This window comes from Anthonomus grandis, chromosome 2, assembly GCF_022605725.1.
Source record: "Anthonomus grandis grandis chromosome 2, icAntGran1.3, whole genome shotgun sequence".
Taxonomy (NCBI): domain Eukaryota; kingdom Metazoa; phylum Arthropoda; class Insecta; order Coleoptera; family Curculionidae; genus Anthonomus; species Anthonomus grandis.
Genome location: NC_065547.1, coordinates 18,165,185 through 18,191,824, shown reverse-complemented (window position 1 = coordinate 18,191,824; position 26,640 = coordinate 18,165,185). Strand labels below are relative to the sequence as shown.

General features: G+C 31.3%; 1 protein-coding gene across 2 annotated transcripts in view; it reads left to right on the top strand.

Annotated features, from left to right (window-relative positions):
* The window catches only part of LOC126750593 (WD repeat-containing protein 18), a 119,210-nt gene that overhangs the window by 48,542 nt on the left and 44,028 nt on the right, over positions 1 to 26,640 (top strand). The window lies entirely within an intron of this gene.

The following is a 26,640-nucleotide window of genomic DNA, read 5'->3' as shown; positions in this document are numbered from 1 at the left end:
ATGGAATTACGGCTATAACTTTTAATTATTTTGAGTGCTGAAAATTTTCTTTCTACAGATGCCGATGTTATGGGTATAGTCACAGCAATGTTAATAAATTTATACAGCTCTGGCATGCACTCATTTAAATTATTTTCAAACATAAAACTTAATAATTCAGATGGAGACTTACAAGTCTGAAACATCTGAGGGTCACTGTAGGTTACAATTAATTCATTTTTTAATTGAATGGGATCAAAAAACGGATACTGGTTTACTAAATTATCCAGTAATTTTTGGGGAAAATCTTTGGAGTAGTATGGAAATTTTTCGAACATTAATAGATCAAAGTAATTTAATTTACTAAGATCGCTGAATCTAACCTTAATTTGTTCAGTTATTGTGTCCATTATTTCAATATAGATTTGAATTTTGTCGCAAATCGGGTAAGTCAAAATTAGATTTTCGTTTTTTTACTGGCGACTCAACAACTCAACAACTTAACATCAAGTTTTTCAAAAATGCTATTAAAATACTGCTCATCATTTCTAAACTTTTGCAAAGTTTCAGTCAAATTATTTAATCGGTTTTTTGAAAAATTAATGTCTGAAGATTTATTTTGAAGAATTGAGAAAACCACGTCAGTTTGCTCAAAAACTAGTTTAAATGTTTCAAGCAAAAAAGAAAATTTATGGTCTGTTAAAATATACTTGAAACCCTTTGCCTCCCTGATACTTTGGTCGTCATTTTTAAAATCCTCACTGTTTAGAATAAAATCAAAAACATCTATTAATTTTTCCTTATGTGTATGCACTGAAAACATAGATCTTGATGTAGAATTCCACCATGTAGCAGCAAAAGTAGGCATTCGGCTACCGCAAATTTCATTTAGGATGTGACTTCTCTTGGTGGACTTGGAGAAAAAGGCAGAAAATCCTGACAAGTTGGAGAAAAAAATACGACAGTCTTTAATATTATTGCATGCCTTGCTTAAAACTAAGTTTAGTGCATGGGCATGGCAATGCGTAATGTGCATAGGGCGCTATCGATTTAATTTTAGCTTGCAAGCCATTTAAATGTCCCGCCATGACTGCCTCCCCATCATATGTTTGCGCAATTAGCTTAGGCCTAAAATCAAATTTGTCGCATTTATTAACCAGGAGATTAAATAAATCGTCTGCAGTCCGCCCAGATGAAACATCATGAAACCCCATAAACCGTTCTACTACCTTGTCGTCTTTGACATACCTAAAAACAATCGAAAGTTGGGAATTACAAGTAATATCCGTAGTCTCGTCTATTTCCCATGCAAAAAAAGGGACTACTTGAATTTCTTGGAAAATATGCTCATCGACGACATGTGACAAACTTTCAATGATTTCATTTTGAATCGTATTTACCCCACAACGTCAAAAGTTCTTTATAGTTGCCACGATTAATCAACTCTTCGGTCTCATCATGTCCGCGAAAAGCTAGTTCTTGACTCTTGTGAAGCTAAATAAAGAGTAATGTCAACAAGCCGCTTTAAATTTGACCGGTTTTCACGTACTTGATTGTTAAAAGAAATAATGGCTTCTTTTTGAGCATTATCTAAAGCAGAAGCAATATTTTGTTTTCCAAAAAGCCTTAATTTACAAGACGAAGAAGTGCTCCTTTGATTTTAAATGTCTTTCAATGGACCGAGGCAAATTTTTTAAATCAGAATATCCAGTTTTCGACCACGTAGAATAATCAGTTTGGACAGAAAATAACAGACAAGCCCAGCAAAAAAGATTTTCTCTTTTAACCGATCCGGTCAACCAATCATATTTGCTGTACCAAGTCAAATTAAACCCGCGATTTTGTCGATTGTCTGCAGATCGCAATGAAATTAAATGGGGCTGAGGCCTGCCCAAAGTCTTAATAACATAATATTTGGCATCAAAGCTCAATGAACTAAAATTGTTTAATAGCAGCCAGTCTATTAAATCTTCAGCTTGTTTGGTTTCATTTAATTTGTCCATCTTTCAGCAAACAAACATTAGAAATGATATGATGATTAATAAACGAAGCCATTAAAGAAAAATATCTTACCTTGCATCACTCAAATACACATAATAATAAATTAATAAACACGATAAATACCTTAAATTAAGTACCAAACATTAACATAGAGGGAAATCCGGCCGCACAATTAAATCGATGAATCGACAAAATCAAAACTAATCAATAAAACCGTTAGCCAAAGCCACCTACCTTGTCAAAATTCGCGGGCAAAAGACACGACAATCACCGAAATCAAAACGACTGAAAACTAATTCAAAACAAAACAAAAATCAGGTTAATCAGATGATCGGAGGCTAACCTTCCTTGGCGCCTTATTTCGCGCGATGAAAACGGCGTTTGTCGGCTCCAAATCGAGTGCACGGCCCGTTGAATTTTGACCGCTGGAGGAGGCTTGCCTCCCTTGCTACGTATGGCTTTTCTTATTTCGTAATGTATCGCGATCTCGCACACTTTCTGTGTCGATGTGGATGAAGCTGGTTAGCTTTCTCTCTTTTCTTACAACTGTTTAAAAAAGGATGCGAGTCGCGGCGAATTAACAGTATGACGTATGGCTGGATCGCGCTATATTGGTGTATTAGAAGTTATAGAGTCGGTACCTATTATTTGAAAAAAAAAATTTTCTTGTTTTATTTTTGTTAAATATTTTTATTATTTTATTACAATTTGATGGGGAGGCTAAGCCTCCCCTGACGAGCCACTGACAGAGATAATAAATGTTTCTTAAATAATAAATGTAAACTTTGGACACATTTATAAGTCCCCTATTTTCAGCAATTTCTAGTGTGTTCCCTATTTACTAGCTGTTGCACCTGTTTTGAATAGCCTAATAGTTATAATAACATTATTTCTGTTTATTGATATTTATTTTAGTAAAATAAAATAAAACACAAACAACCTCTTAGATGTTTATTGCAAGAATTAAGATGGTACCTAAGACATTAAAAATGTGAAAAATTTTGAGTAGTTGATATTCTTTTTCATTAAGCTGTTATATGGCTTCTATAAAATTTACTTTTTGAGAGATACACTAATTAGAACTAAGATGTTGATATGAAAAATTCTGCAGAAAGATATCTTTCATTGTCACTGACATTGTCTTTAAGTTTGCAACAGATACTTAACTCAGTATAGTTGGGGCGATCTATGATATAATACAGAATACAGTTAACCAACTTCTTATTTCAAATTTTGAATCACTATTAAAACCAAATTTAAAGTTAGCGGTACAAAATACCATCTAAGTATATTCTGTTTTTTAAACAAAATTAGAAAATTATTTATGTTGTTATCTAACTTGCGGCTTTCCAATTCCAGGGACTTTCAAATTACCTTAAGTTGAGGACTCAAATGACCCCGCAAATAACTCATTAATTGATCGCCGTGTTAAATCGCCGATTTAAAGTAACCCGCAATTGGAAAATCGGCATAAAAGAAATAAAATAGTAAATGAACTATATTTTTTGTCTTTTTTATTTTCCCTTTTTACCTGACAAAGATTTTTTGATGATATAATTATTCTGAAGATAAATATAAAGATGTTGTAGAGGCAATAATAATAATTAAAAACGTTAATATAAGGTCTCTTCAACATTTTATTATTTACATTAAGAGAAAACCATAGGGGTAACTTTGGAGCAAAAACCGGCCCTGTTACATTCTTAAATATACTGCCGCCATCTATGGACTGGAGTAAAAATTAAATAGGCATATTGAATATTGAGTTGCCTGTCTTTATTCATATATAGTATACATAATCTTTCCCCTTGGCGAACTCTAAATGGCAGTTCAAATGCACAACATTGTATAAGATTATTTAAAACCTCGTTCAAACCAGAACTATGTTTTTCATGCCCTGAATTATTTCTATTACTTTATTGAAACTGGTGTACTATAAAAACTATTATTATTAAACAAAATTTGAATCGAGTATTGTGTAATGGGCAGGTTTTGTCTTAGTTGCTCTACAGAAGATTGTAAATGTTGATTAAACTGCTCCGCAATTCGCTTACCATCCCATTGTAGCTTAACATCATCCTTTTTATTTTTTGTTTTGCCTTGTAGCTCGTTTATAACATTCCAAACAGTCTTGGATTTATTATCACTTTCTAAAATTCTATCTTTGTAAAATATTTTCTTGTTTCATTTTGCAAAATATTCTTTCTTAATACTTTGCAAAATGAGACAATAATTCTTCTGAAACATCCATAATTTTTGGGTCTGACAATTGATAAGCAATTAAAATTTGAAAATCATATCTCCTCTTTAATGGGGAAGCTATCATCCAACTGTTATGCTATTAGAGTAATACACATTCTCTGGGACTTGATGTGGCTAAAATTGCCTACCATGCTCTTATTGAGTCTCATCTGAGATATGGTATTGTGTTTTGGGGTGTGGTGTGTTGTGATCTCAGTATTTGTTCAGTTCTCTATTTATTTTGCAAAAAAGAGCCATACGCTGCTTGTGTGTAGCTCCTTTTGGTAGCCCCTGTAGGCCATTACTTTTAAAACACTCTATCCTGACATTGCCATGCCGGTTTATTTTAAAGACTGTTTGTCTTAACCTCAAAAAATGTCGCCATCAGCTTGCCTCCCCCTCCTCGGGTTACAATCTCCGAACTAAAAAAAAAATATTCATTATTTCTAGACATTTTCGCTAACTATTTGCTTACACATTTACCGATTTCATTTTTTTTGGTACCGTTGAATAGAGTATTTTACGCTGCTTACTATGATGTATGTATGATGTATCACACGATGGGGGTTCCCATTTGACATATTAAAGTGAGGTTAGCTGGAGGTGATTGACAGAACTTCAGTTAAACGTCCACCTGTATATCTAATTTGACGTGTTATTCTCTGGACGACTATTCAAATACAACTTTTTGACAGTGAGGAAATTTGCGTAGCGTGATGTGACTTCTTACTACTTTTTCTTTTTTTTTTCTTCTTTTATTTTTTTAGTTGTGTTGCGTGTGTTCTATATTCTATGTATGTAAGAATTACTACATAAATGTTAATACGAATATACGGAAAAGAAATTACCATCAGTAGACTTCACATCCATCTCTATAATATCATGTGAAATATTCCTGGGAGTATCATGCTGACTACAAAAAATATAATCTATAAACATATCAGACTAACTATCTAGACTAACAGACTTAATAGTTTTAAGTTCTTTAAATGAAAAATACTCGTGCGACTTTCAAAAAAATATCGAAAAAATACAAACTTATCTTTGCAACTTTTGGAGCTTGCAGGTTCAATAGAATTTGATTCCTCGGTTTGAATGTTCATGGAACTGTTTCGACTAGAAATATTTTTTATATGGTATATTTACTAGAATATTCTACTTACTTCAATGTTAAAAAATACAGCTTAAAATGATTTTGCTATACCTACTGTGTTTACTAAATATATAACAGAAACCTTAACATACTCGATTTTTTTTAAAATAAAATAACATAATCTTTGATTGTAAATTAAGGGTAATGCTGTCTCTTTTTTTTTTCAAATGTATCTTACGCTTAATCTCGTTTATTAATAAGTCGTCTATTAAACTTGTTTACTTACTTTTTTAAATTTGCTTTTAATAAATATAATTTTAAGTTTTCAAAAATATTTGAGAACTAATTAAAGTAACTTTTAAACTAACTTATTCAACATTACTTAACTTAATTGATTTTTCCTTCTATTTGGCCGTTTATAAGATGCACTTTTATGTTTTGCTTATTGCCACGTTCGCAATATTTTCCTATTGTAACAACGAATATTTATAAATTTAAACACTAACACTAAAATTAATACTAAAAGAAAATTCTTACCCAAGAAAACGAACATTAAAGCTAATATACTATATTATAAAACTAATCAGAACTCGATCAATTAAAAAATTGGCTGTAAAACACACAAAATAAATATTTATCTTGCACTTGCCTGCGAGCCACACATAAGAATAGAGAAATCGTAAAGAAGCTTCATACATCCATATAATAATAATATCAAATCTAGTTGCCAATTAATAATATTGGGAAAATTCGGTAATTTCCTATTAAAATAAAAACTAAAAAAGTTAACTCTAAAAGTCAAAAATCTGATGAAGATGTCTTAAAAGTGACTTTCGTTACAAGAAACTTGCCAAGGAACAAAAATACTCCAATTTTTTGTACCGAATACTGCGTACGTGTACCAAGATGCGAGAGGTGCCAAGGATTTTTCCACAAGAATGTCCATTGTGAAAGACCCACTGTGTGTGTGTGTGTGTGTGGAGTGTAGTGGAGAACATGATATCTCAAAGTGTTTTTAAAAATGTAAAAACTGTATTAATGCCAACAATTTTACTCTTAACTAAGTATAACATTAATTATGCAGCCAATAATCCTAATTTTCCCATATACCAATATCATCTACACCACCTAAGAGACAAAACGAATTATTGTTAATCATCAAGGTGATTTTAATCGCAGTGATGAGGTTCTCATATTGATTAGGTCAATACTAAACCCTGAAACAGTCAGTCATTCTAAATTAGAAAGAGCAAAAATACCTTATGGTTAGTAGCATCACCCTTGACATATGTGGTGTCTCGTTTGGAACTACAGATATTTATGAGTATCCTCCCTCAAGCCTATGGTAATCATTTTATTGCTAATTTGTTTGAATATTTTTCAGCGGTTGGGACTTTTGAAATGTTTACAGGTGACATACTTAACATTAATTTATAACATACAAATGATCCAATTGTACAGGGTCTTTCTCCTTTGACCCCCCTCTACAGGCGTTAGGTGAAAAGTAAAAAAAAATATATATAGAAAACTTCTTGGGTTTTACTTGAAATTTTAGAATCCGATGTCAAGAAATTTTTTTTAGAAATGTCAAATTTTGACAGAGAGTCAGTTTCTTCTTATGAAACACGCTGTATATGACTTCACAGTTAAAAAGAGAGGAATTTCCTGATTTCAAATATATATATGATTTAACTACTTTTAATTAAACCGTTTTGGGCTCCAAACTTAAAAAAAATTAAATATTGAAGATCTTGGTAGGTGCATTGTTATTGTCTGACATTTACTAGGAAACAAATAATTCTATTATAAATTATATTTACCAAAATCATAGACAAATTATAAATCATACGATACAAAAAATTGACCCAAGATTACACAGTACGGTTCTTAATTGTCCGCCCCTCTTATCTTTTGAAACCGTTCATATAAAAATTTGAAATTTGGCATACATCATTAGCAACCTAAATACTACTTTTTGGTTCCCAGCTCATTTTGCAAAACTTCAAAATGGCGACGGGACGCCATTTTGAAAAATAAAATTAAATAGAAGGAGGGGTTATGCGATACATCGTTTGAAAGCTCCCACTGAATGCTTTATGGTCCTAGAATCTTAAGTCATTACTTCTACTCATAGCAAAATGGCAGCCTTTAATCGAATGCCTGATCTACATCCCGAAAAATTGAAACTTATTTTCATTTACGGTGGATCTGTTTTTGAAGGTGGTAGACAATGGTACAGTGAATACATCTTGTCGGACTTGCATTGTCTTATTTATTTAATGTAACACGACGTTTCGGTTGGTAAGTATCTCCAACCGTTATCAAGTGTAAACTGTTTACACCAACTGTTTACAATCTATTGTAACAATATACGTATATGTGATTTAAAGAATTTTTAATGCTCGCTTTTCTGACTGTCGAGTGTGTCGAAAGTATATTCACGAGCTAATTCAGAAATTTACCTAGACGGGTAGTGTTGATGTTATAAGTGAAAAACAGGTGGATATTATAGCAGCTATGGTAAGAGATCACATTATTGGGCCTATCTAAAAATAGACCAAAATTTGACAGGGGGGCTTTACTTAAACATGGAAAATGCAGTAGAACTATAACTAACTATTTATACTGATCCTTGAGATTATTGAAGACAATCGTCATGAATTTGAGTTGGAAACAGTTTTTCAACAAGATGGGGTCACTTTAGCAGAAATGTTAAAGAATATTTGACTAATCCCTAATCGGTGGATTGGTCGTTGAGGGCCTTCCAAGCGGTCAGCCAGGTGTCCTGGACTTTTTGTTATGGGGCTACTTGAAACAAAAGGTTACGTCACCCAGGCAGAATCTATCTTCGATCTACGTCAATTGATGTTGCAACTTTCCAAAATGTGCACATTTTTAACAAACGTTTTTTGTAGTTGAATAGTAGTATTTAGGTTGCTAATGATGCTAATGATGAACAATTAAGAGTCGTAGTGTATAAATTGTATTAATAATGATGGTGGTCATATAGAACAGTTATAATTATTTGGATTTAATTTATTTAAAGTTAAGCAATTATTAAAATAATGTACTATGTCAGAAAAATAAATAAATATCGCTTAAAAAATATTAAATAGGATCTTCAATATGTTATTTTTTTAAGATTGGAGCTCGATATTTTGTAAAACGGTTTAATTAAAAGTAGTAATCTATATGTGAAATCAGAAAATTCGACTCTTTTTAACTATGAGATCATATATAGAGTATTCTACTAAAAAACACTGACCATCTGTCAAAATTTGACATTTATAAAGGAAAAAAAAATGTTGACATCGGATTAAAAAATTTAGTATAATAAAAGTCAAACCCCAAAAGTTTTGTATAAAGTTTTTTTGTTTACTTTTCACTTAACCCCTGTAGAGGGGGGATCAATATATGGGGAAAGACCCTGTACATAAATATCCCTGCCTCCTAGGAAGATTTCACTATATACCATTTATCAAGAATAGTACGAGATATCATACAGAAACATCCATAAACCATTTTTTTTATTAATAACAAAAGTCAAACCTTTTCCCAGTAATTCATTTAGACACCTATATTACATCAATATACTATAATGAATTTATATAATCCATCACATGGTGGAAAAAGCAGAACAAATAGGGGAGGGAAATAAAGGGAAATGTTGACATTTAATGTGAAACTCTAAAGGCAAAACTGTGAAACATGGGCTCATATCTATGAAACCAGCTAGTAGCCCCAACCAAGCAATGGCAGCCTTTATATCATGCTTAATAAATTCAGTTGATCAATCAATGAGAATCAAGGATTCCAAGGCTAATGAAACACTCCATCTGTGGATTACAAAAGGGCTAATTACTTCTACAAAGCGAATCCCTTCGCTTTGTAGAAGTAAGACTAGACCTAACAAGATATTTGGTGACAAACCCTAGCCAAGTGTTTGAAACAGAATTGAAAGCCTACCGCAATAGTCTCAATAAATTAATTTAAAAAAACAAGCATGATTATTCTAAAAAAGAGATTATTCTAAAAAGAGCCAAATATTTATAGTGGGAACATGAAAAAAAATATATAAAACAATCCAAAAATTTCCAGAAAAAGAGAAAATGGAAAAAACTGAAAATTACAAATATGAATGACGGAGAATTTGAAACAGAGATCGAAATGGCAAACTTTTGTAATAATTATTAGAATGCGAGAACAGAGTTTGAAAAACGAATTGTAGCGCCAGAAAAACCTTTTCAGTCGACCGATGGTTTGAGCTGCTCTAGTTTTTGAGTCCTGTGATAGAGGCAGAGGTTATTACCTTGATATCTTCATTAAAAGCATATAGTGCTCCGAGAAAATCTGTAAAATTAATAAAATTGTTTCATTTACACCTGGTTGCTGCTTTAACATACGTATCAGATGCTTGACAGTCCGTGTAGTCTCGAGGAGGTTAGATTGGAGGGCTAATTTCGCTTTCTTACCGCCGTTTATATGTCGAGGAGTAGAAGCTTTTTTAGCGTTCCGTAAATGGGAATTAATTTTGAATTTAAGAGGTACGAAAGAAAAATAAATAAATGTTAATATTAAATTAAAAAATTTAAATAAATGTTAAGTGCATATCTCAGACATCCCGCATCACTTTCTTCAAGAATTAATTCACCAACTAAAATATTATTTGATTTAATTTTAATTCTCAAGAAATTGCTTATTTAGAACATTCAAGTCTGGCCTTTGGAGACATTTATATATAGATACTTACCAATAATTATAAATGAGTACCATAGGTATGGCAGAAAATTTTAAATAAAAACACAAGACTAATTTTTCTTTAATATGAATTGACATAACATTGACAAAGAACTTTAAAACGCATAAAAATAGTTACAATACAGATACTTTATTAAGTTAGATTAAATATTGTAAACTGTATGTAAATTAATCACTGTAAAATACCTTTTAGGTATGAATATGGAGTGTTGCAGGTATAAAGCATAATTTTCTCGTATTAATTGTTATAATTTAAATTTTAATAATTTCTGCCTTTTTTCGTTTCCATATGTGTTAAAAATACGTTTTTTCTTCTTTGAACGTAAACAAAGAAAAACAAAATGTAAATTCTATTCAAAAACTTAAACCTAATTCTCGATATAATATATTGCTAAATTCTCAGAGGGTGGTTTTGGTTAGTTACAATAGCGTAAAGATGTCACAAGCCTCCAGTAAGTATAGAACTCTATGACCTGTGTTAGTTTTTAAACCAGAGAAATCATAGTTGGAGGATATTGGCGTACTATGCAGATTAACAGTGTCAAGGTCTGTCAAAGTTGATGTCTGAGATGTTTGATGAATTAGAACTTGTAAGATTTTAACTGAATTAAAAGGTTCTCTTTCAATTTGAGCAATTAAAGTACTTCCTCTACAAACTTCCCAGGGTTTATAAAGTTTAACTTTTTAGGCACTAAAGCGGAAAAAGTAATTTGACATTTATTGACAATCATTTTATAATTTGTCAAAATTTTTTTGACGTTTTCTTACGCACAAATGCGTAAAGTAATTTGGTATTTTTAGTTTCTTTAATGTTTTCTTCGGAAGTAGAAAAAAAATTGTATATTACACGTGTGTAAAACCCTTTTTTTTCATTCATAATAAAACGATAATTTTACACACTTATTACATAAATAACTATTTTTTACTACCGTGCGTAAAGTGCTCACTTTGCGCGCTTCCAAGAGTTTGTAAAGTTTCACTTTTTACGTACTAGTGCCTAAAAAAGTCTTTTTACGGACTTTACAGACTAATTTGAAGTTTATTTGACAAAAAATTTATGGTTTTCAAAAAAAAATTTGATGTTTTTTTTACCGTAAAATCGTTTAAGAGCCTACAGTAATTTTATATTTTTGATTTTTTTGATGTTTTTTTCGGTAGTAGAAAAAATTTTGTACGTTACGCGTGTGTAAAATCCCCTTTTTTTATTCATGGGGATCGTCGACAAGTTTCCCATTCATCAAAAAAGAATCATTTTACACACTTGTTACATAAATAACTATTTTCTTTATGACAACTTTAAGAAATTAATTTTTTATTTAACATAAAGTAAAATATCCTAAGGTTATTTAAAATATTTAATAAACGTATATTTTATGAACAACCTGTATTCGTTTAGAAGTCTCTTCACCGCGTAAGAGTTATCTTACATCCTTGAAAATTTATGCCCTAAACATAAATAATAATAAAAGCAGAGATTGAGAGAGACCCAACAAGTAAAAGAGGCAGTGAGTGTTCGCACTTCGGCTTATAAAGAACTATGTATCATTGTTTACCATGTGTGGTGGTGTTTGTCCACTAGGTGGATACTAGAATGGTTGTAATTGTTTTGTGCACAGGTAAATCATGTCGACATGTGAGTAATATTTTATGTTGTTAATATATAAGTCCATGGCTAGAGTTTTACGGTATATCAGAGTTTGTCGCTGGTATACCGTAAGGGTATAGAGGGCCCTCACTTGTCTTCTCGGTTGAAACATTTGGATTCTAAGATCTCGGTATATATTATCTTAGTTCCCGAGTCTTAAGATGCTGACTGCTTAGCGGTAGTGGAGCGTCTGGGGTAGCCTTAACTATTTTAGGGGCCATCGTAAATATTTTTGTTTCATGGTAATCTCAATCTCTTGCTGTATACATGGTGGAGCCTGCTGAATGAATTGTATTGTCAATACTCACGTAAGTTTAATTTTAAAATACCCAATTTTTACAAGAAAATATCTTGAGTATATATATTCATTAGTGAAAAAGTCTTGAAAGTGGTTAGTTGATTCCTGTCTTATTTTGTGAAAAACTTTGTGTTTTCCTAAAATCCATTAATTTGTGAGTGTTTCTCACAGAGTATACCTTAATACTTTATTGTATTACTTGCTACTATTTTAAATCTGTTTTAAACAATTTTTAACAAGTTTATTGGGTCTTAATTTGTAATGAACTTCTGAAGTAAAAAGAAGTAAAACAAAAGTTTGCTGCTTTACGGGTTGAAGTCGGTCAAAAAGTAAACAAGAAAATTTTATCTTTATTAATTATGAAATAATTTAAGACGTTTAAATAATAAGTTTTATAAAGTTAATATCAACTACTAACTGAATGCCCGCGGCGTTGCTCGCGTGGAATTTGAAAATAAAAGAAAAGTTCTACTGAAGGACTTCTTTGTAAACAACATTTTTTGTTTTGCCTTCTTGTAATGTGTAAAAATATCAATTTTCAATGCTATAAGTTTAAAAAGAGAGAATTTTCGTAGAAGTTTTCACTTCTTTTCATCCCTTCCGTTCACGGATTCGCTATACCGTGTAGAGGGCGCCACTTGCGGTATAATGCATGTGTTAAAAATACAAAAACTCGGACGGAGATTCTACGGATTTCAATTTCTCGATCCAAAAAACCCCCTCACACCAAATTTTAATTTAATATCTTATGAAACACTCGACTTACTTCAAAAAAACGATTTTATATTCCTCATTTTGACGCCCTGTATATTGAATACCGAGCGCCCAATTAAAAAATGGCCTAATGAAAGTCGCATTATTTTGGTCCACCCTATATGTGGCCGGTGGATTGGCCTCCTTTTTCCGGACACCCTGTATATAGAGATAATGTTGTACAATATTTTTTTTAATAACTTCTTTTATAGAGTGGCTCTTCATATCTAACCTTTCCTATTTTTTGACCGTTGAGTATGGTTGTTTACTACCCCTTACCTCCCTCTATAAGCAAATTTTTAAAATATTTTTTTTCACCTAAATTATTAGAACAATATTTATGCTATAGATATAGGAAAGATATAACTATGCGTCATTACATACACAAAGTGGAGTAAATGCATAAAAAACTTTATTAAAACTACTAAAAATAAGTTTAGCATAAAATGAGCTTCACACATTTTTGACCTTCTGCTTACCGAAATTAGTAATTATACCGCGGAGTGTCAACTATATTACAAGCCAAGCGATATCTCGGTCAGAAAGAGATGGATAATTTTAAATTGGTTTCTTTCAGTCCAGATCAACAGTAACTACACTTTCTTGTGCCTTACATTAATACTACAAGACAAAACATTTTTACTTACAAACATATAGTACAAATTTAGCAAAGAAAGGGCCTTTATACAGAGCATGGCTCTTCGTTTAACTTTGTCCACTTGAATCTGGATGTTGACCTCTTTCACATGTCTCCTCGCCATTTAAAAAAAAGTATTGTCAAATAATAGTCTTAGTATTTAGTTGTATCTTTTGTACATTTTTCATACATATTTTATGATTACTTGTTAGTTCTATTTTTATATTCGTTTCTGTCCATTGGGTTTATTTCGTTAGGTTTTATTAGGCTATCTTCATCAGACAGAACTGCTAGTTTTGAGCGCCTTTGTTGAAAAAATAGTTTTTTTAAGATCCTGCGCTTAGTTTTTATATTTTGATTTTTTTTCTAAAATTTTGGACTTTTCTGTACGACAGCTGTATGAGCATTATCATAATGATCATCATTTAGGTGAATTTAAAGAAAATACAGCAGCATTACAACCGGTCGGATAGGATCCTGTAAGGGAATAATTTATGCATTTTCCACCAACAAACTTACAAATTATAGAATTCTAGTGCTCCGCCAAATTATTATCTATATTTAAAATTAAGTACTTGTTGCGACTCGTTCAAGACAAATCTCAATATCCTGAAATAAGCCACATTTCTTGATTTCATGAATACACTTTTCTTCAATGTCCTTTATCGCACATATGAAGTGTCCCAATGATGTGCATATCTCATGTTCTCCAAATATATGAGATGTCATATTTCTTATGTTTCATCACTCTCATGCACTTTTCTTCTAAGGAACCGTTAACTTCATTTCTTCTGTGTATGACTATTTTGTTTATCGCTATACGCATTATGTGTGCATTAGCAGCTAATAACGTCCTCAACATTGGTAAAACTGGTAAATTTTTGAAATTGCTTCCGTTTTCTTCCTAAATTTAAAAAATACGATGATTTTAAGAAAATACCACTGAAAGTATAAATTGGAAGTCGTATGTTTTATAACAAATTACAACTATAATTTTCTTAAAAAGGTGTTTTTGCCCTCTTGTCATAATTCACATTGTATGAGCGTTTCGACCAAACATCGTGAGCTACAACGGTAATGCAGGGTATATTTTCCATTTTTATCAATATTCCCCTTCCTTATGACAATTTTGGCTTCTTCATCCGCTGCAGCCTCTATTGACTTCCATGGACTTTCACAAATTATCGCGGGTATCTTAATTGCTGCACTAATTTGAGCCAATTATGAATATCCTATTCCTGATAATACGACCCCGAATAATATATCAGGATTTATGTAAATTTTTAAATATTATTAGTCTTTTCAGAGGACTCCCAAGTCAATCCACACGTTTTACACTTAAATATAAAAATGGTAACTAATCCTATTCGTTTCTCTTTTACAACTTCCGTATCCGCTATCGAGCATTCAAAAGAAAGATATTTATTATCTTAATGTTTAAGAGAACAAGTGTAAAGCGTCAGATATTCTTCTTTCTAAAATGATATATTCTGACTTTAATTGCTAAAAAGATTTTTTTATGAAGAAACAAGGCATAGTTTTTAAAATTATACCTTTTCTATTGAGAATTTTGTTACCAAATGTGATATGTTCCACAATATATCAGGTGACATACTTCTAATAGTATCATGCTTATGAGTATAAAACAAGGAAGACTCATCAAAAATATATAAATTAAAAAAACCTCTTTATGTATTTATATGAAGGTATAAAGAATGTGTAATATCCTTAATATTACAACATTATAAAAAAAGTATGTTCATAAAAATAGCCATATAAAACTATGACTTAATAATATTAACTCTTAACCTACATTAACAATAAAATCTTAACACATTTTTAAGCAAGTAGTAGTTCTTTGTAAAATATCCTGCGTAAGAATAGAAATATTTTTATTAAAAAAAATGGTTGGTGACTCATTTTAAATTATTATATCTATAGTGAGTACGCGCAAGTTGGAACAAACTCATTAAAAATTGTGAGTTTGTGAGAAAAAGGGGTGTGTTTGAACAAAAAAACACTTGGAAATGTTAATTTTTATTTTTGATCGTCCATTTTTTATTTTATTTTTTAATTCTGTATAAAATTGTAAGTATATTTCGTATACCATGTCCTATACCTAACCTCAATATTTATTAAAAATTTGTATATAATATTACCATACATTTTTGGAACAGTTTATAAAAAAAAACAAAACAAAAAATTAAAATAAATGTCTAAATTGTTGACCATTAACTTCCTGACATTAACCAAGTCGATATTCAAATTCTTGTAATACTTTATTTATTGTTTGAGGCTGGATTTGTTGTATTTCGGCTCTAATTCTTTATTTAATTCTACTTTTAAGTTTATCAAAATAAACTTTAGATTTTAGATAACCCCTTAGATAAAAATCCAATGGGGTTAAATCTGGCGCCCTTCCAATCCATCAATTTGGGAAAATGTTGGTAAGGTAATCTCGTACTGTTCGCGAACAGTGCAATAATTGCTTATTGTCTGTTTTCTGGAAGCGTGGGACGGCCCAGCTCATATTTGTCTCTAACATGACCAAAATCTCTAAAATTTTTTTCAATTTTGCTTACTACCAAACGTGTAATAGGCCTCTCCGGGTACTTTTGTTAAACAGATTGCAAACTTCGGCCTGTGTTCGAGTTTTGTCGCCATATCCTACCACCATCAACATTTTAATTCTTTGTTTTTCAGTTAAACGCGTCATACTTTTAAACTTTGCAACTGCGCTTGACACTTACTGATATTTACGTAAAGTAATACATAATGTTTTCATGCGATTAAATGGTGACAAGGTGTCAACAATCAAATATACCTATTATATATAAAAAACTATTAAAAAAACATGTTTGAATATGCTCAAATGACCCAAACAGTTGCAAATTTATGTTAGCATTAGGTATAAGACGTGGTATACAAAATATACTTAAAATTCTATGCAGAATTCAAAAATGGAATAAAAAATAGGTGTTTCCATTTAAAAAATTGAAGTTGATGGTCGTTGCTTATTTTGGTTCACCTTGTATACAAATTATATAGTGAAAACTCGAAACGACAAAAAATAGAAATCGACCTGTTCGAGCGTTTTTTTTTCGAACACACCCCTAAATTTTAAATGAATTTGTTCCAACATTCGCGTCCTAACTGTATATAATATATAAATATATACAGATTGCCACTCTATGCACAAAGATTAAAAAAAAAACATTGGTATAAATCTTTTTTTAATGACACTTGTAAATTTTAGTATACAAGACTACTATACTTTCTTATAATATACCGGGTGACAGGAAAAAAGGAACACTTAATAACTTTCTTACTTTTTAAGATAAACTAATGAATTTGGCATATTAAATTGTTATAAGAGCATCTTTGGACATACAGTTGTTTTCCGTCTCTTCCTGTTTAACCGAAAGTGACAGCAACTTTCTTATTTTTAAGTGAGACACTTGGTATATTATTACGCGTTTTGATAGAAAATAATATTCTGAGAAGAATAATATACTTGCTAGTATTTGTTTTATACTTATAGAAAAAAAAATATTTTTTTACATTTTACAATAGGCTGCCATGAATGCGTTGAAAGTTTCAATTTTTAATCAAGTAAACACGGAAAAATAGTTTTCATTTCATTTTATGACTTAAATCTTTTACACACCTATTTAAAATATCCAAATCAGTAATTTTGACATTTACTTTAGTTTTTTAAATAGCATGTTATTGGCAACAACCAATTTTGAAATAAGCTTTTTATCCAAATAATTTGATATGATTGTTTTTTAAATCGGTTGATAAATAAGCCCATAAGAAGAAAATAATAAAGTCATAAAAATTAACGCATTTAATTAATAGAACTTGCAGAGAAGGCTTGTTTTGACGCGTTCTTCAATTATTTTTCAGTTGACAAAATGCATGACATCTTGTCAAGTTTAATTATTATTTGTCATTGAAATAAATTTTCCGCAGTTCTTTGAAAATGTTTACTGACTGTATTTCTGAAAAACTGCATTTCAAAAGTGGTTCCTCATGATAACGTGCTATTTAAAAAATAAAGTAAATGCCAAAAATTCTGGTTTTTGGAAATTTTAAATAGGCGTGTAAAAGATTCAAGTAATAAAACACAATGAATATTATTTTTTGCTTAAACAATTAACAATAAAAACATTCAACCCTATTTTAAAATTTAAAAGATTATTTTTTTTATGAGTATCAGCCAAAAAGTGGCAAATGTAGTATCATTGTTCCCAGAATATTATTTTCTATCAAAATACGTAATAATATAGCAAAGTCCTATTTAAAATAAAAAAGTTGGTATCACTTCCTGTTAAACCGCAAGTGACAAAAAATAAGAGAATATGTCAAAAGATGCTTTTATAACCATTCTATCGATATACCAATTTTCATTTTGTTTATCTTGAAAATTAAACAAAATATTAAGTGTGGCTTTTTTCTTGTGTCACCCGGTATACGAAATAAAAAATCCTTAAAATTATATCACATGACACTACCCCTTTTTCTACAATTTTCCTAATATTTAGGGGTAGGATGTTTGATTTATTTAAAGCTACAAAAGTAAAATTCGGTTGCAGAAAAAGTATCCCTCAAAATAAAAAATTACCTCTACGAGCTTTTTTTTTCAGATATTTCTGGGGACTGTAGTATTTATTTATTGTAACTCTGATGTATGATTAGGTAAATATTAAACAATAACTTTAATAAAGCTATAATTCTATTATAAAGTAAAAATTATTTAATATTTACTTATCTTGATTGCAATTGACCACATCTTAAAAAAATAGATTTTACTCACATCTTCTGCTCTTTCGTCTTTTTGAGGTACACTTTATCTTGCCACTATTAACAATTTTATATAACTTACTTTACGGAGAAGGATCGCTGGTTATGAAGCGAGATGGGTATAAATTCGTTCGATTTTTTAGCGAAAATCTCATATTTCAATTTTTTAAACGAATAGGAAGGATTTTTGTTGCAAAATTTTAAATTTTGTTAAAAAATATTTGAAGTTTTGTTTGAATAAAAGTTGTGCACTTTGAAGCGTATTTATAGCCGTTGAGAAACTTCAAAAATTTCCATGGCCTGCTGAGATATTTGGAAAAAAACGGGTATTTGCCAATATCGATTTTATTTTTTCCTGGCTTTATTTTAAAAGATATCAAAAAACTATTGACACTTTCTCATTGACACTTTTGATGTAGTACGTGATGGCGCTTTTAAATTTTATATCCGACGTTTCGTTTCCGAGTAAGCTTTGGAAACAAATGCTTTGGCGTATGTAAATACCTGTTACCGAGTCTGTCACATTTTTCTTAATATCTATTTAGAGAGTGATGAAGCTAAATGAAGCATTGATTTGCATTGTACATTGTACTACTTATAAATAAAAAAATGTAACCAGTAATAGATAAATGTTTTATGATTTTTCTAACGATATGCAACAAATAATGAATACATTTTAAAAATAACGAAAAAAGCAAATAAATTAACGCATTTTATAAATTTAATTTAAAACAGGTGTTCAAACAGGTTTCCGTTATTTTCTAGACATAAGTATGATCTTCTTACAGTAGCAATTAAAACATCACGCAATATCTCTGGCGTAATACTTTGAAAAGCGGCCGTCACACATTCTCGTAACTCCTGCTCAGTTCCAAAAGAATGTTGATAGACTCGGCTTTTAATAAATCCCCAAAGGAAGAAGTCCAAAGGGGTTAAGTCCGGGGATCGCGCTGGCCAAGACACTTCACTGGAGGTTCCAATCCACTTTTCAGGAAAACGCTGCGAAAGGTACTGTCGAACTTGCCCAGAATTATGTGCAGGAGCCCCGTCTTGTTGAAACCAACAGCTATTGACTTGTGCCAGAGGTAAATCATCTAAGCAGTCTTCTAAATTATTTTGCAATAAATTAAGATATCGTTCTGCTGTTAATGAATAATGGTAAATAAATGGACCTAGTATTTTGGTTCCTAAAATTCCACACCACATATTAAACCCAAAACGTTGTTGATGTCTAGATATTTTCTTAACACGCGGATTTTGTTGGACCCAGTAATGACTATTGCGGCGGTTAAAGATACCATTATTAGTGACCATACTTTCGTCGGACCATATTATTTTTGATGGAAAATTATAATCCTCTTCACAGGCACGTGTATACCACTCACAAAAATGCCGACGTCGTTCGAAATCCCCAGGTTTAAGTCCTTGGCAAATTCTAAATTTGTAGGGGTGATATCTGTTTTTACGTAAAATAAACTGAGCTGTAGATTTGGCCACTCCTATATTTTTTTCAATTTGCCTGGTTGATATCTCGGGGTTTTTAATAACTGCTTGTAAAACATTATTTTGAGTTTCTTTAAGAGATTCCTTTTTTCGAGATAAAACAGGCTTTTTAAACGAACCATATTCTTTTAAATTTCGAGCCAACTCTAAGAAAATGGATTTACATGGTTGCTTTCTATCTGGAAATTTATTAAGATACATTGCTGCTGTATTTACAGTATTTTTGTAGCACAAAATGTAGCACGACAGCATGTCAAACTTCTCTTCATGACTATAATGACCACCAGGCATATTTGAAGATAATAACACAATTTTAGCAATAATAACGACAACAGTAAATAATAATAACAATAATTACTCAACAAACAACACCTCGACAATCACGGTAACAACAACGGCAATTAATATTTAATAAAAAAATATGTGACAGGGTAAAAGGTATTTACGTCAAAGTGTCAAAGCATTTGTTTCCAAAGCTTGCTAAAAAAATAGAAAATTTGCATTTTTCCTTTCAACTAACAAAAAAAATGTGACTTGTGATACATCGTTGAATTTGTAATAAAAATGGAATCAGATACAGGGTGTACTTTCTTTTCGCGCCATATAAAAAAATAAAGTTGATGGTGGTTTCTCGGAAACGAAACGTCGGATATAAAATTTAAAAGCGCCATCACGTACTACATCAAAAGTGTCAATAGTTTTTTGATATCTTTTAAAATAAAGCCAGGAAAAAATAAAATCGATATTGGCAAATTTCCGTTTTTCCAAATATCTCAGCAGGCCATGGAAATTTTTGAAGTTTCTCAACGGCATGTAAATACGCGTCAAAGTGCACAACTTTTTCCTAATTTAACCGAAGCTGTATCTCCAACAGGTACCGAGATCCCCATGCTTAGGATCCTTATCTTGGACACCCTGTATAGACTTTTTTTTGAATAACTTAACATATTTTAAATAAACCTTCCAAATGAGAACGCATTTTGCGGGTGTCCGGAGGCCTCTTAAGTCTTTGTATACAGGGTGCTGCCTTAGAACATTAGCATTGCCGTGGAAATATGGGCAGTTTGTTTGCTTGTAACATCTCATGATGCAATTATGCCAACTTATGTAGAAATGCCAAAAAACACACTTTAAAATATCATAAAAGTTTGTCACTTATTTTGTCACTTATTATTCCATTTAATTGTGAAAAATGGGAAAAATTTCAAGTGTCGATCAAACATAAGAAAAGGAAGCTAAAGAAGTTACTTGAATTATTGGACAGCTCAAGTAAGTAAAATATTGCTATTCTATTTATTTATTATTTCTCTTAGGTTCCCTTATAATTTTTAGGAAAAACAAACAAATGACCGCGTGATTTACAGTAGTGTTTACATAATTTTGTGATATGCTTAAACTGTATATTTACTACAGGATTCATATGAATTCCTGTAATTTTCTATTATTCGGCTGGCGGCTGGTTAAGTGCAATAGCGATTCTGCTTGACCAACAATACGAAATAGCCAAGAAAACCGAAACTGAAGAGACAAGGAAAGAATTAGAAAAAAAATGTGATCCTGTTAAAATATTTTTGGATGTTTTCCACGCCCTGTCTTTACATCGACGTCATGGTATTGTTCCTTTTTTGGACAGTGGGGTGAAGAAAATTTTGGATGATAGCCCGATAGACGACTTTTTGTTTGGAAAATCTTTTCCGGACCAACTAACAAGGTCTAATGAAGCACTTGAATGAAGTTCCAGTATTAGGAAGAAAGCTAGGGTTCCACAATATACTACTTCCAAAGCTCCGGTTGTACAAAAAACCAATCAACCTAAAGCCGGCCCTTCAGGCATATCAACATCTTTAAACTATCGGCGCTCACAGCCCCGGACTCGTTTGAAAAAGGAGGAGAGTAGCAGGACCCGCTATTCCAGGAGAGCATATCCTCCACGTTAAGAGAAGAACCAGATCAGTTATAAACTAGCCAGGTAAATAAGAATTACGCTGGCCACCTTTCTAAATATTTAGATAAATGGGCTCTTATCACTAATGATCATATTGTCTTAGATACCTGCCTCATATTACGGTACAATAATATTTTCATGTGTGTATGTTTAGTCTAGGTTCTAAGACCACTTGATTGCCTTTATTTATTGTTTGGATTAACTCTAATCTCTCGACGTCTCATGTTTGTATTAATACTTACTTATTTACATCCCACACAAATGGCCCTTTGATAAGTGTGTTAACTTACACAATTTTAACTAAATACGAAACATGCGAGAATCCAAAGATTTAGTAATAAATGTTTACTTTAGGATAAAACTAACGTGTGGCAAAGGACCACATGTTTTCAATGCGTTCTTTCATTTTTAGTTGTATAAATAGGGCTTGTGCCCTTTTAATTAGTTAGTTAATTCTTAGACGTCGAAGTCACCGAATCTCTGTGTTTTGTAACTTAAACCATTATTAAAGTACTAATAAAAAACTTCAGTGTGTTAATTGTCTTTTGCTGCGTCCTCTTGACCATTCCTGACAATTCGTGCAGGAAAGCACTTAGAAAATACATCCCTGGTGTCAATAACCAAAGAGTACATAACAACTGTTCTGTCTTTGGTTTCTGGATAAAAGATTCCATTTAAAAAGAAACCAGTGCAAACTTATTTACCAAAATCCAGTTTTACAGTAACAAAGGTATCTAAATTAGAGAATGCTATTACTCAATTATTACAGATAGGAGCAGTGTCAAACCGGAGTAATGCGGAAATCAAAAATCAAACGGAATTGCGGAAAGCAACGGCGCGGCGGTTGCCGGCTCAGGAGTCGCGCGCGATGTCAAAGTGGCGCTTATGAAAATTGATATTTTACTTAACACATGCAAAACTTTAGATGCATTATAACTTCCGTTAGATGCATTTTCTCAACGCAAAAAATTCCTCTTTTACAATTATACAATTAAAAAAATTATGTAAAATTTAATGGGAAAAAAATTATTTTAAACTCGATATAAGTCGTTTAAAAAGCAAAAAAAACACCGTTGTTATGGTCGCAATTTAAGATTTTTTTAGGGATGAAAACTCAATATCTCTACTAACTTCCTGGATATACCGTTTGAGAAAGTCGAATAATTTTAAAAAACTATAATTTTTTTACTGTGATAAAAGAATAGACCAAATTTGGGATTTTAGACATTTGAAAGGTAAAAAACATAGTTGCTAGGGGGGAAAAAATATGATTTTTTAAAATGACTTCTTAATATCCTCTATTCGAAAATCCAATAATAGAAAGGTCATTTTACATTTAGGTGCCACTGGTAGTATTGTCCACCCTATCATGTTTCAGATAACAAAGCGATTTTTTGTGAAAACAGAATTTTGTATTATATGGTAGGTGTAAGAGTAAGGTTTGCTAAAGAGGGAAATGAATGCGTATCTCCAGTTTTTGAAATGATTTGATCCCAGCGTGATTATATAACAATTGAAACTGGCTTAATAATTTACATTTTTTTTGGATAAATATAGCGGAAAATGGGCAATTTTTTATACGGTTTTAACTAATTTTTCTTTAGCAGAAATTCATGCGGTATTTTTATTATTTAACAAAATAAGTTTATTACAATATATTAATGATTTTTGGTTTAATGATATATATAATAAACATGTCAATTGTCCAGTTATTCCTATTCAGATTTGTTGTGCACACATATGAAAATTTTCTTAATTATATTTAATAAACATTTTAGTATAATATTTAAGTTTTGTTAGGGAAAATTGTTGCGGCTGCTTTTAATGTTGCAAATATTAAAGATTTCGTGCATTGGTTTGGGTATTTTGTAATATTATTAGATTCTAAATTTGATATTCTTACTCTTACCTTTGCTGAACAAAAGCTGTTGGAATTTTTTTTTTTTTTAAATTGAAACACCTATTGTTTTAAAATACTGATTTAAAAAAAATTAACAGAATGACAAGAAACTAAGCAAACAAAAAACTCAATTTTTTTTAAAAATCCTTATTTTATTTATTTTTTTTTTTTAATATTTTATTTTAATCCGACATTGTTATCGTATATTATTTAACATTACTTTTCTTACCTACCTCTTTGGTTATCTGTTCCTATTAGAGGAATGACATTCTCATTATTAGTAAAACATATTAATTATTTGGAATTGCTAGCAATATTTAACGCACTTCGTTCGTTTGCTTCAGATTTATCAAATTATTCCATTCTACTTAGAGTAGATAATATGACAGCCATAGCCTGTATAAATCGTATAGGTAGTGTAAGGTTTAAAAAACTTAATTGAATCACAAGGCAAATTTGGCTGTGGTGTGAAACTAGAAATATTTTCCTAGTTGCCTCATATGTTAATACTAAAGATAATGTCCATTAAATGCAAAGTGTACTTGATATATCTTATGGAAACCAGATCCTAGTTCTATCACTGTAGATGCTTTCACTGTTTCTTGGAAAGGTCAATTTTTCTATATCTTCCCACCATTTAGCCTTGTATTAAAATGGTTACAAAAGATCATTGCTGAATGAGCCCAGGGAATAGGGATAATAAAAAATAAAGGACCCTTTCCCTGGAGGTTGGAATTTTATCCGGAGGCTTTTCATAGGCAAGGTGTCCCAGCAATAGGACTTTAAATACTATTAAATATTCAATCAGCACATCTACTTTAAAGCAGTATGCTGCATACTTAAGAAAATGGTGGGATTTTTGCAGCACAAGAAAACAATCCTTTTCAATATTAATTAAATTTGGTTTTTTACTTTCTAAGCACCCAATTTTAAAGTGGCGCATCAGACAAAAATATAAAACGTTTTTTAAAAGGCATCTATAACCAAATACCATCTAGGCCAAAATACGAGACTACGTGGGACCAAGACATTCTTTTACATCTATTTAGTTTATATCCTTTGTCTGACATTTCTAGGCTTCCATTAACATCCAAGCTGGCCACACTATTAGCATTAATTACAGGCCATAGGCTTCAAACTTTGGAATATATACGTTTACAAAATATTATTAAATTTCCAGATCGATTAGAAATAAGAATTTCAGACTTAAAACTTCATCTTATAAAAGATTTCAACCAGTATTGATAATCCCATATTTGAAGGAAAATGCTTCTCTCGGCTTGGCCACTGTGATTGATCAATATATATCGGTAACCAGGGATCTGCGTCCCCCAGACTGATTTCTAAATACTAACAGTTAATAAACCCTTTCATCCAGTGTCAGCATAGAGATTAAGCAAGTGGATTAAGCTTACTCTTGCAGCTAGTGGCATTAATGCCACTCAATTTCCGGGTTGTATTATTCGTCATGCAGCCACTTCGGCAGCCTATAGGGCAGGAGTTTCTATTGAGTTTATTAGATCTAGAGCGGGTTGGACACACAAATTTTAACACGTTTGCGAGATTTTACAATAGACCCCTGTCAGAAGATCTTCCAGCATTTGTTAAAGGGATCTTCGTTATAGTGCATTCTAAATAGTAGATTTAGGTACTTAAGTGTTTATATTTTGTTGTTCCTTTAATATAGTAAATTCTTCATATTATATTTATATTTTGTTACAAATATATTTTTGGAGAAAATTCTAGATCTTAATCTTTGAACATCTATAAGCAGTTATTGTAATTCTTCGAACTCAAACAAATTCGTTGTTGTTTACTAATTCTAGCCTTTCAATGTTCTAAGGGTGCTTCCGATTAGTCGTCACTATTGGCATCTTGGTTAATATTTAAGATACAAGGTCGGTTAAATTAGCAAACTAGTAGGATTTTTTCTGCTGATTACAATGGTAAAAACAGGAAAAAAATTGAACTTCGCACTTTTGAGATAATGTGAAAACTGCTTTTGTTAAATAGAATCCTCTGTATAAATATATTGTATATTACGTTAATGTTAAAATTAAAGAAAATAAGTTTATAACTAAAAAAATTTAAATGACTAAAGTATCTTTACTTACCCATTGACCACCTGTTAACTCCACTGCAAGCATAGACTACTATACCTTTTTTTTACCTTTAAGAAATTATTTACACTAACAATAACAAAGTTATAGAGATATTAATAATTTTGCCAAATTTAGGCAAGTTGGCTTTGAACTTTATGATTTGTTTGTTTTACTAATAAATCCTTGTTTGAATAATAAAATTACGGTAGCCATAGAGAGTTAATAAAATAAATAAATATTGACAGTTACATACTAGCAAAATTTGTGATTTTTGTAAAATTTTTTAGAATGTTACGTTATATACCGCAAAAATAGTGACAGAGCGCTAAAAGAATACTGGCAGAAAATTCAAACTTGCCAAAACGAAGATGCTTTTTAATTATCAACAGAGAATTTAGAAGTAACGAAAGCGTGTTTAAAAGAACTAAAAGAAATGTTGATTCTGGCATATTTTGCAGCTACATGAAGAATGCAACCAGTGATTTAACAAGACCTTTCGTATAAGCTTAGTAACAATATGTTGGGTCTTAACGAAAGACAAATTTTTGCCATATACCATACCCATTGACCAGTACAAACACAGTCTAGCGATAACGAAAGAAGACTTGCTTTTACAACTGGTTACGTAATGCACATGAAGCAAGTGGTAATATTTTAAACTGTTTAATTTGAAGCGGCAAAGCTAATTTTTATTTTGACAAGAAAATCTTTTACTTAGTGATACTAAAAACCCTCAAAAGTTAATTTTGTATAAACGTTGGGATGGCTTAATAGGAATCTAAATAATAGGATCTAAATAATAGGGCGTTTTATGATGGCACTTTGTTCTTAACTTGAAAGAAGTTATCTGTTTCCAAGGATAGGATGGATAGGATGGAACATCTCTCCATCAACCACATTGTGTAAAATATTATTTAATAGACTGTTTAACGATCAATGGATTGCAACCCGTACCCCGATTCGTTGGCCGCATAGGTCA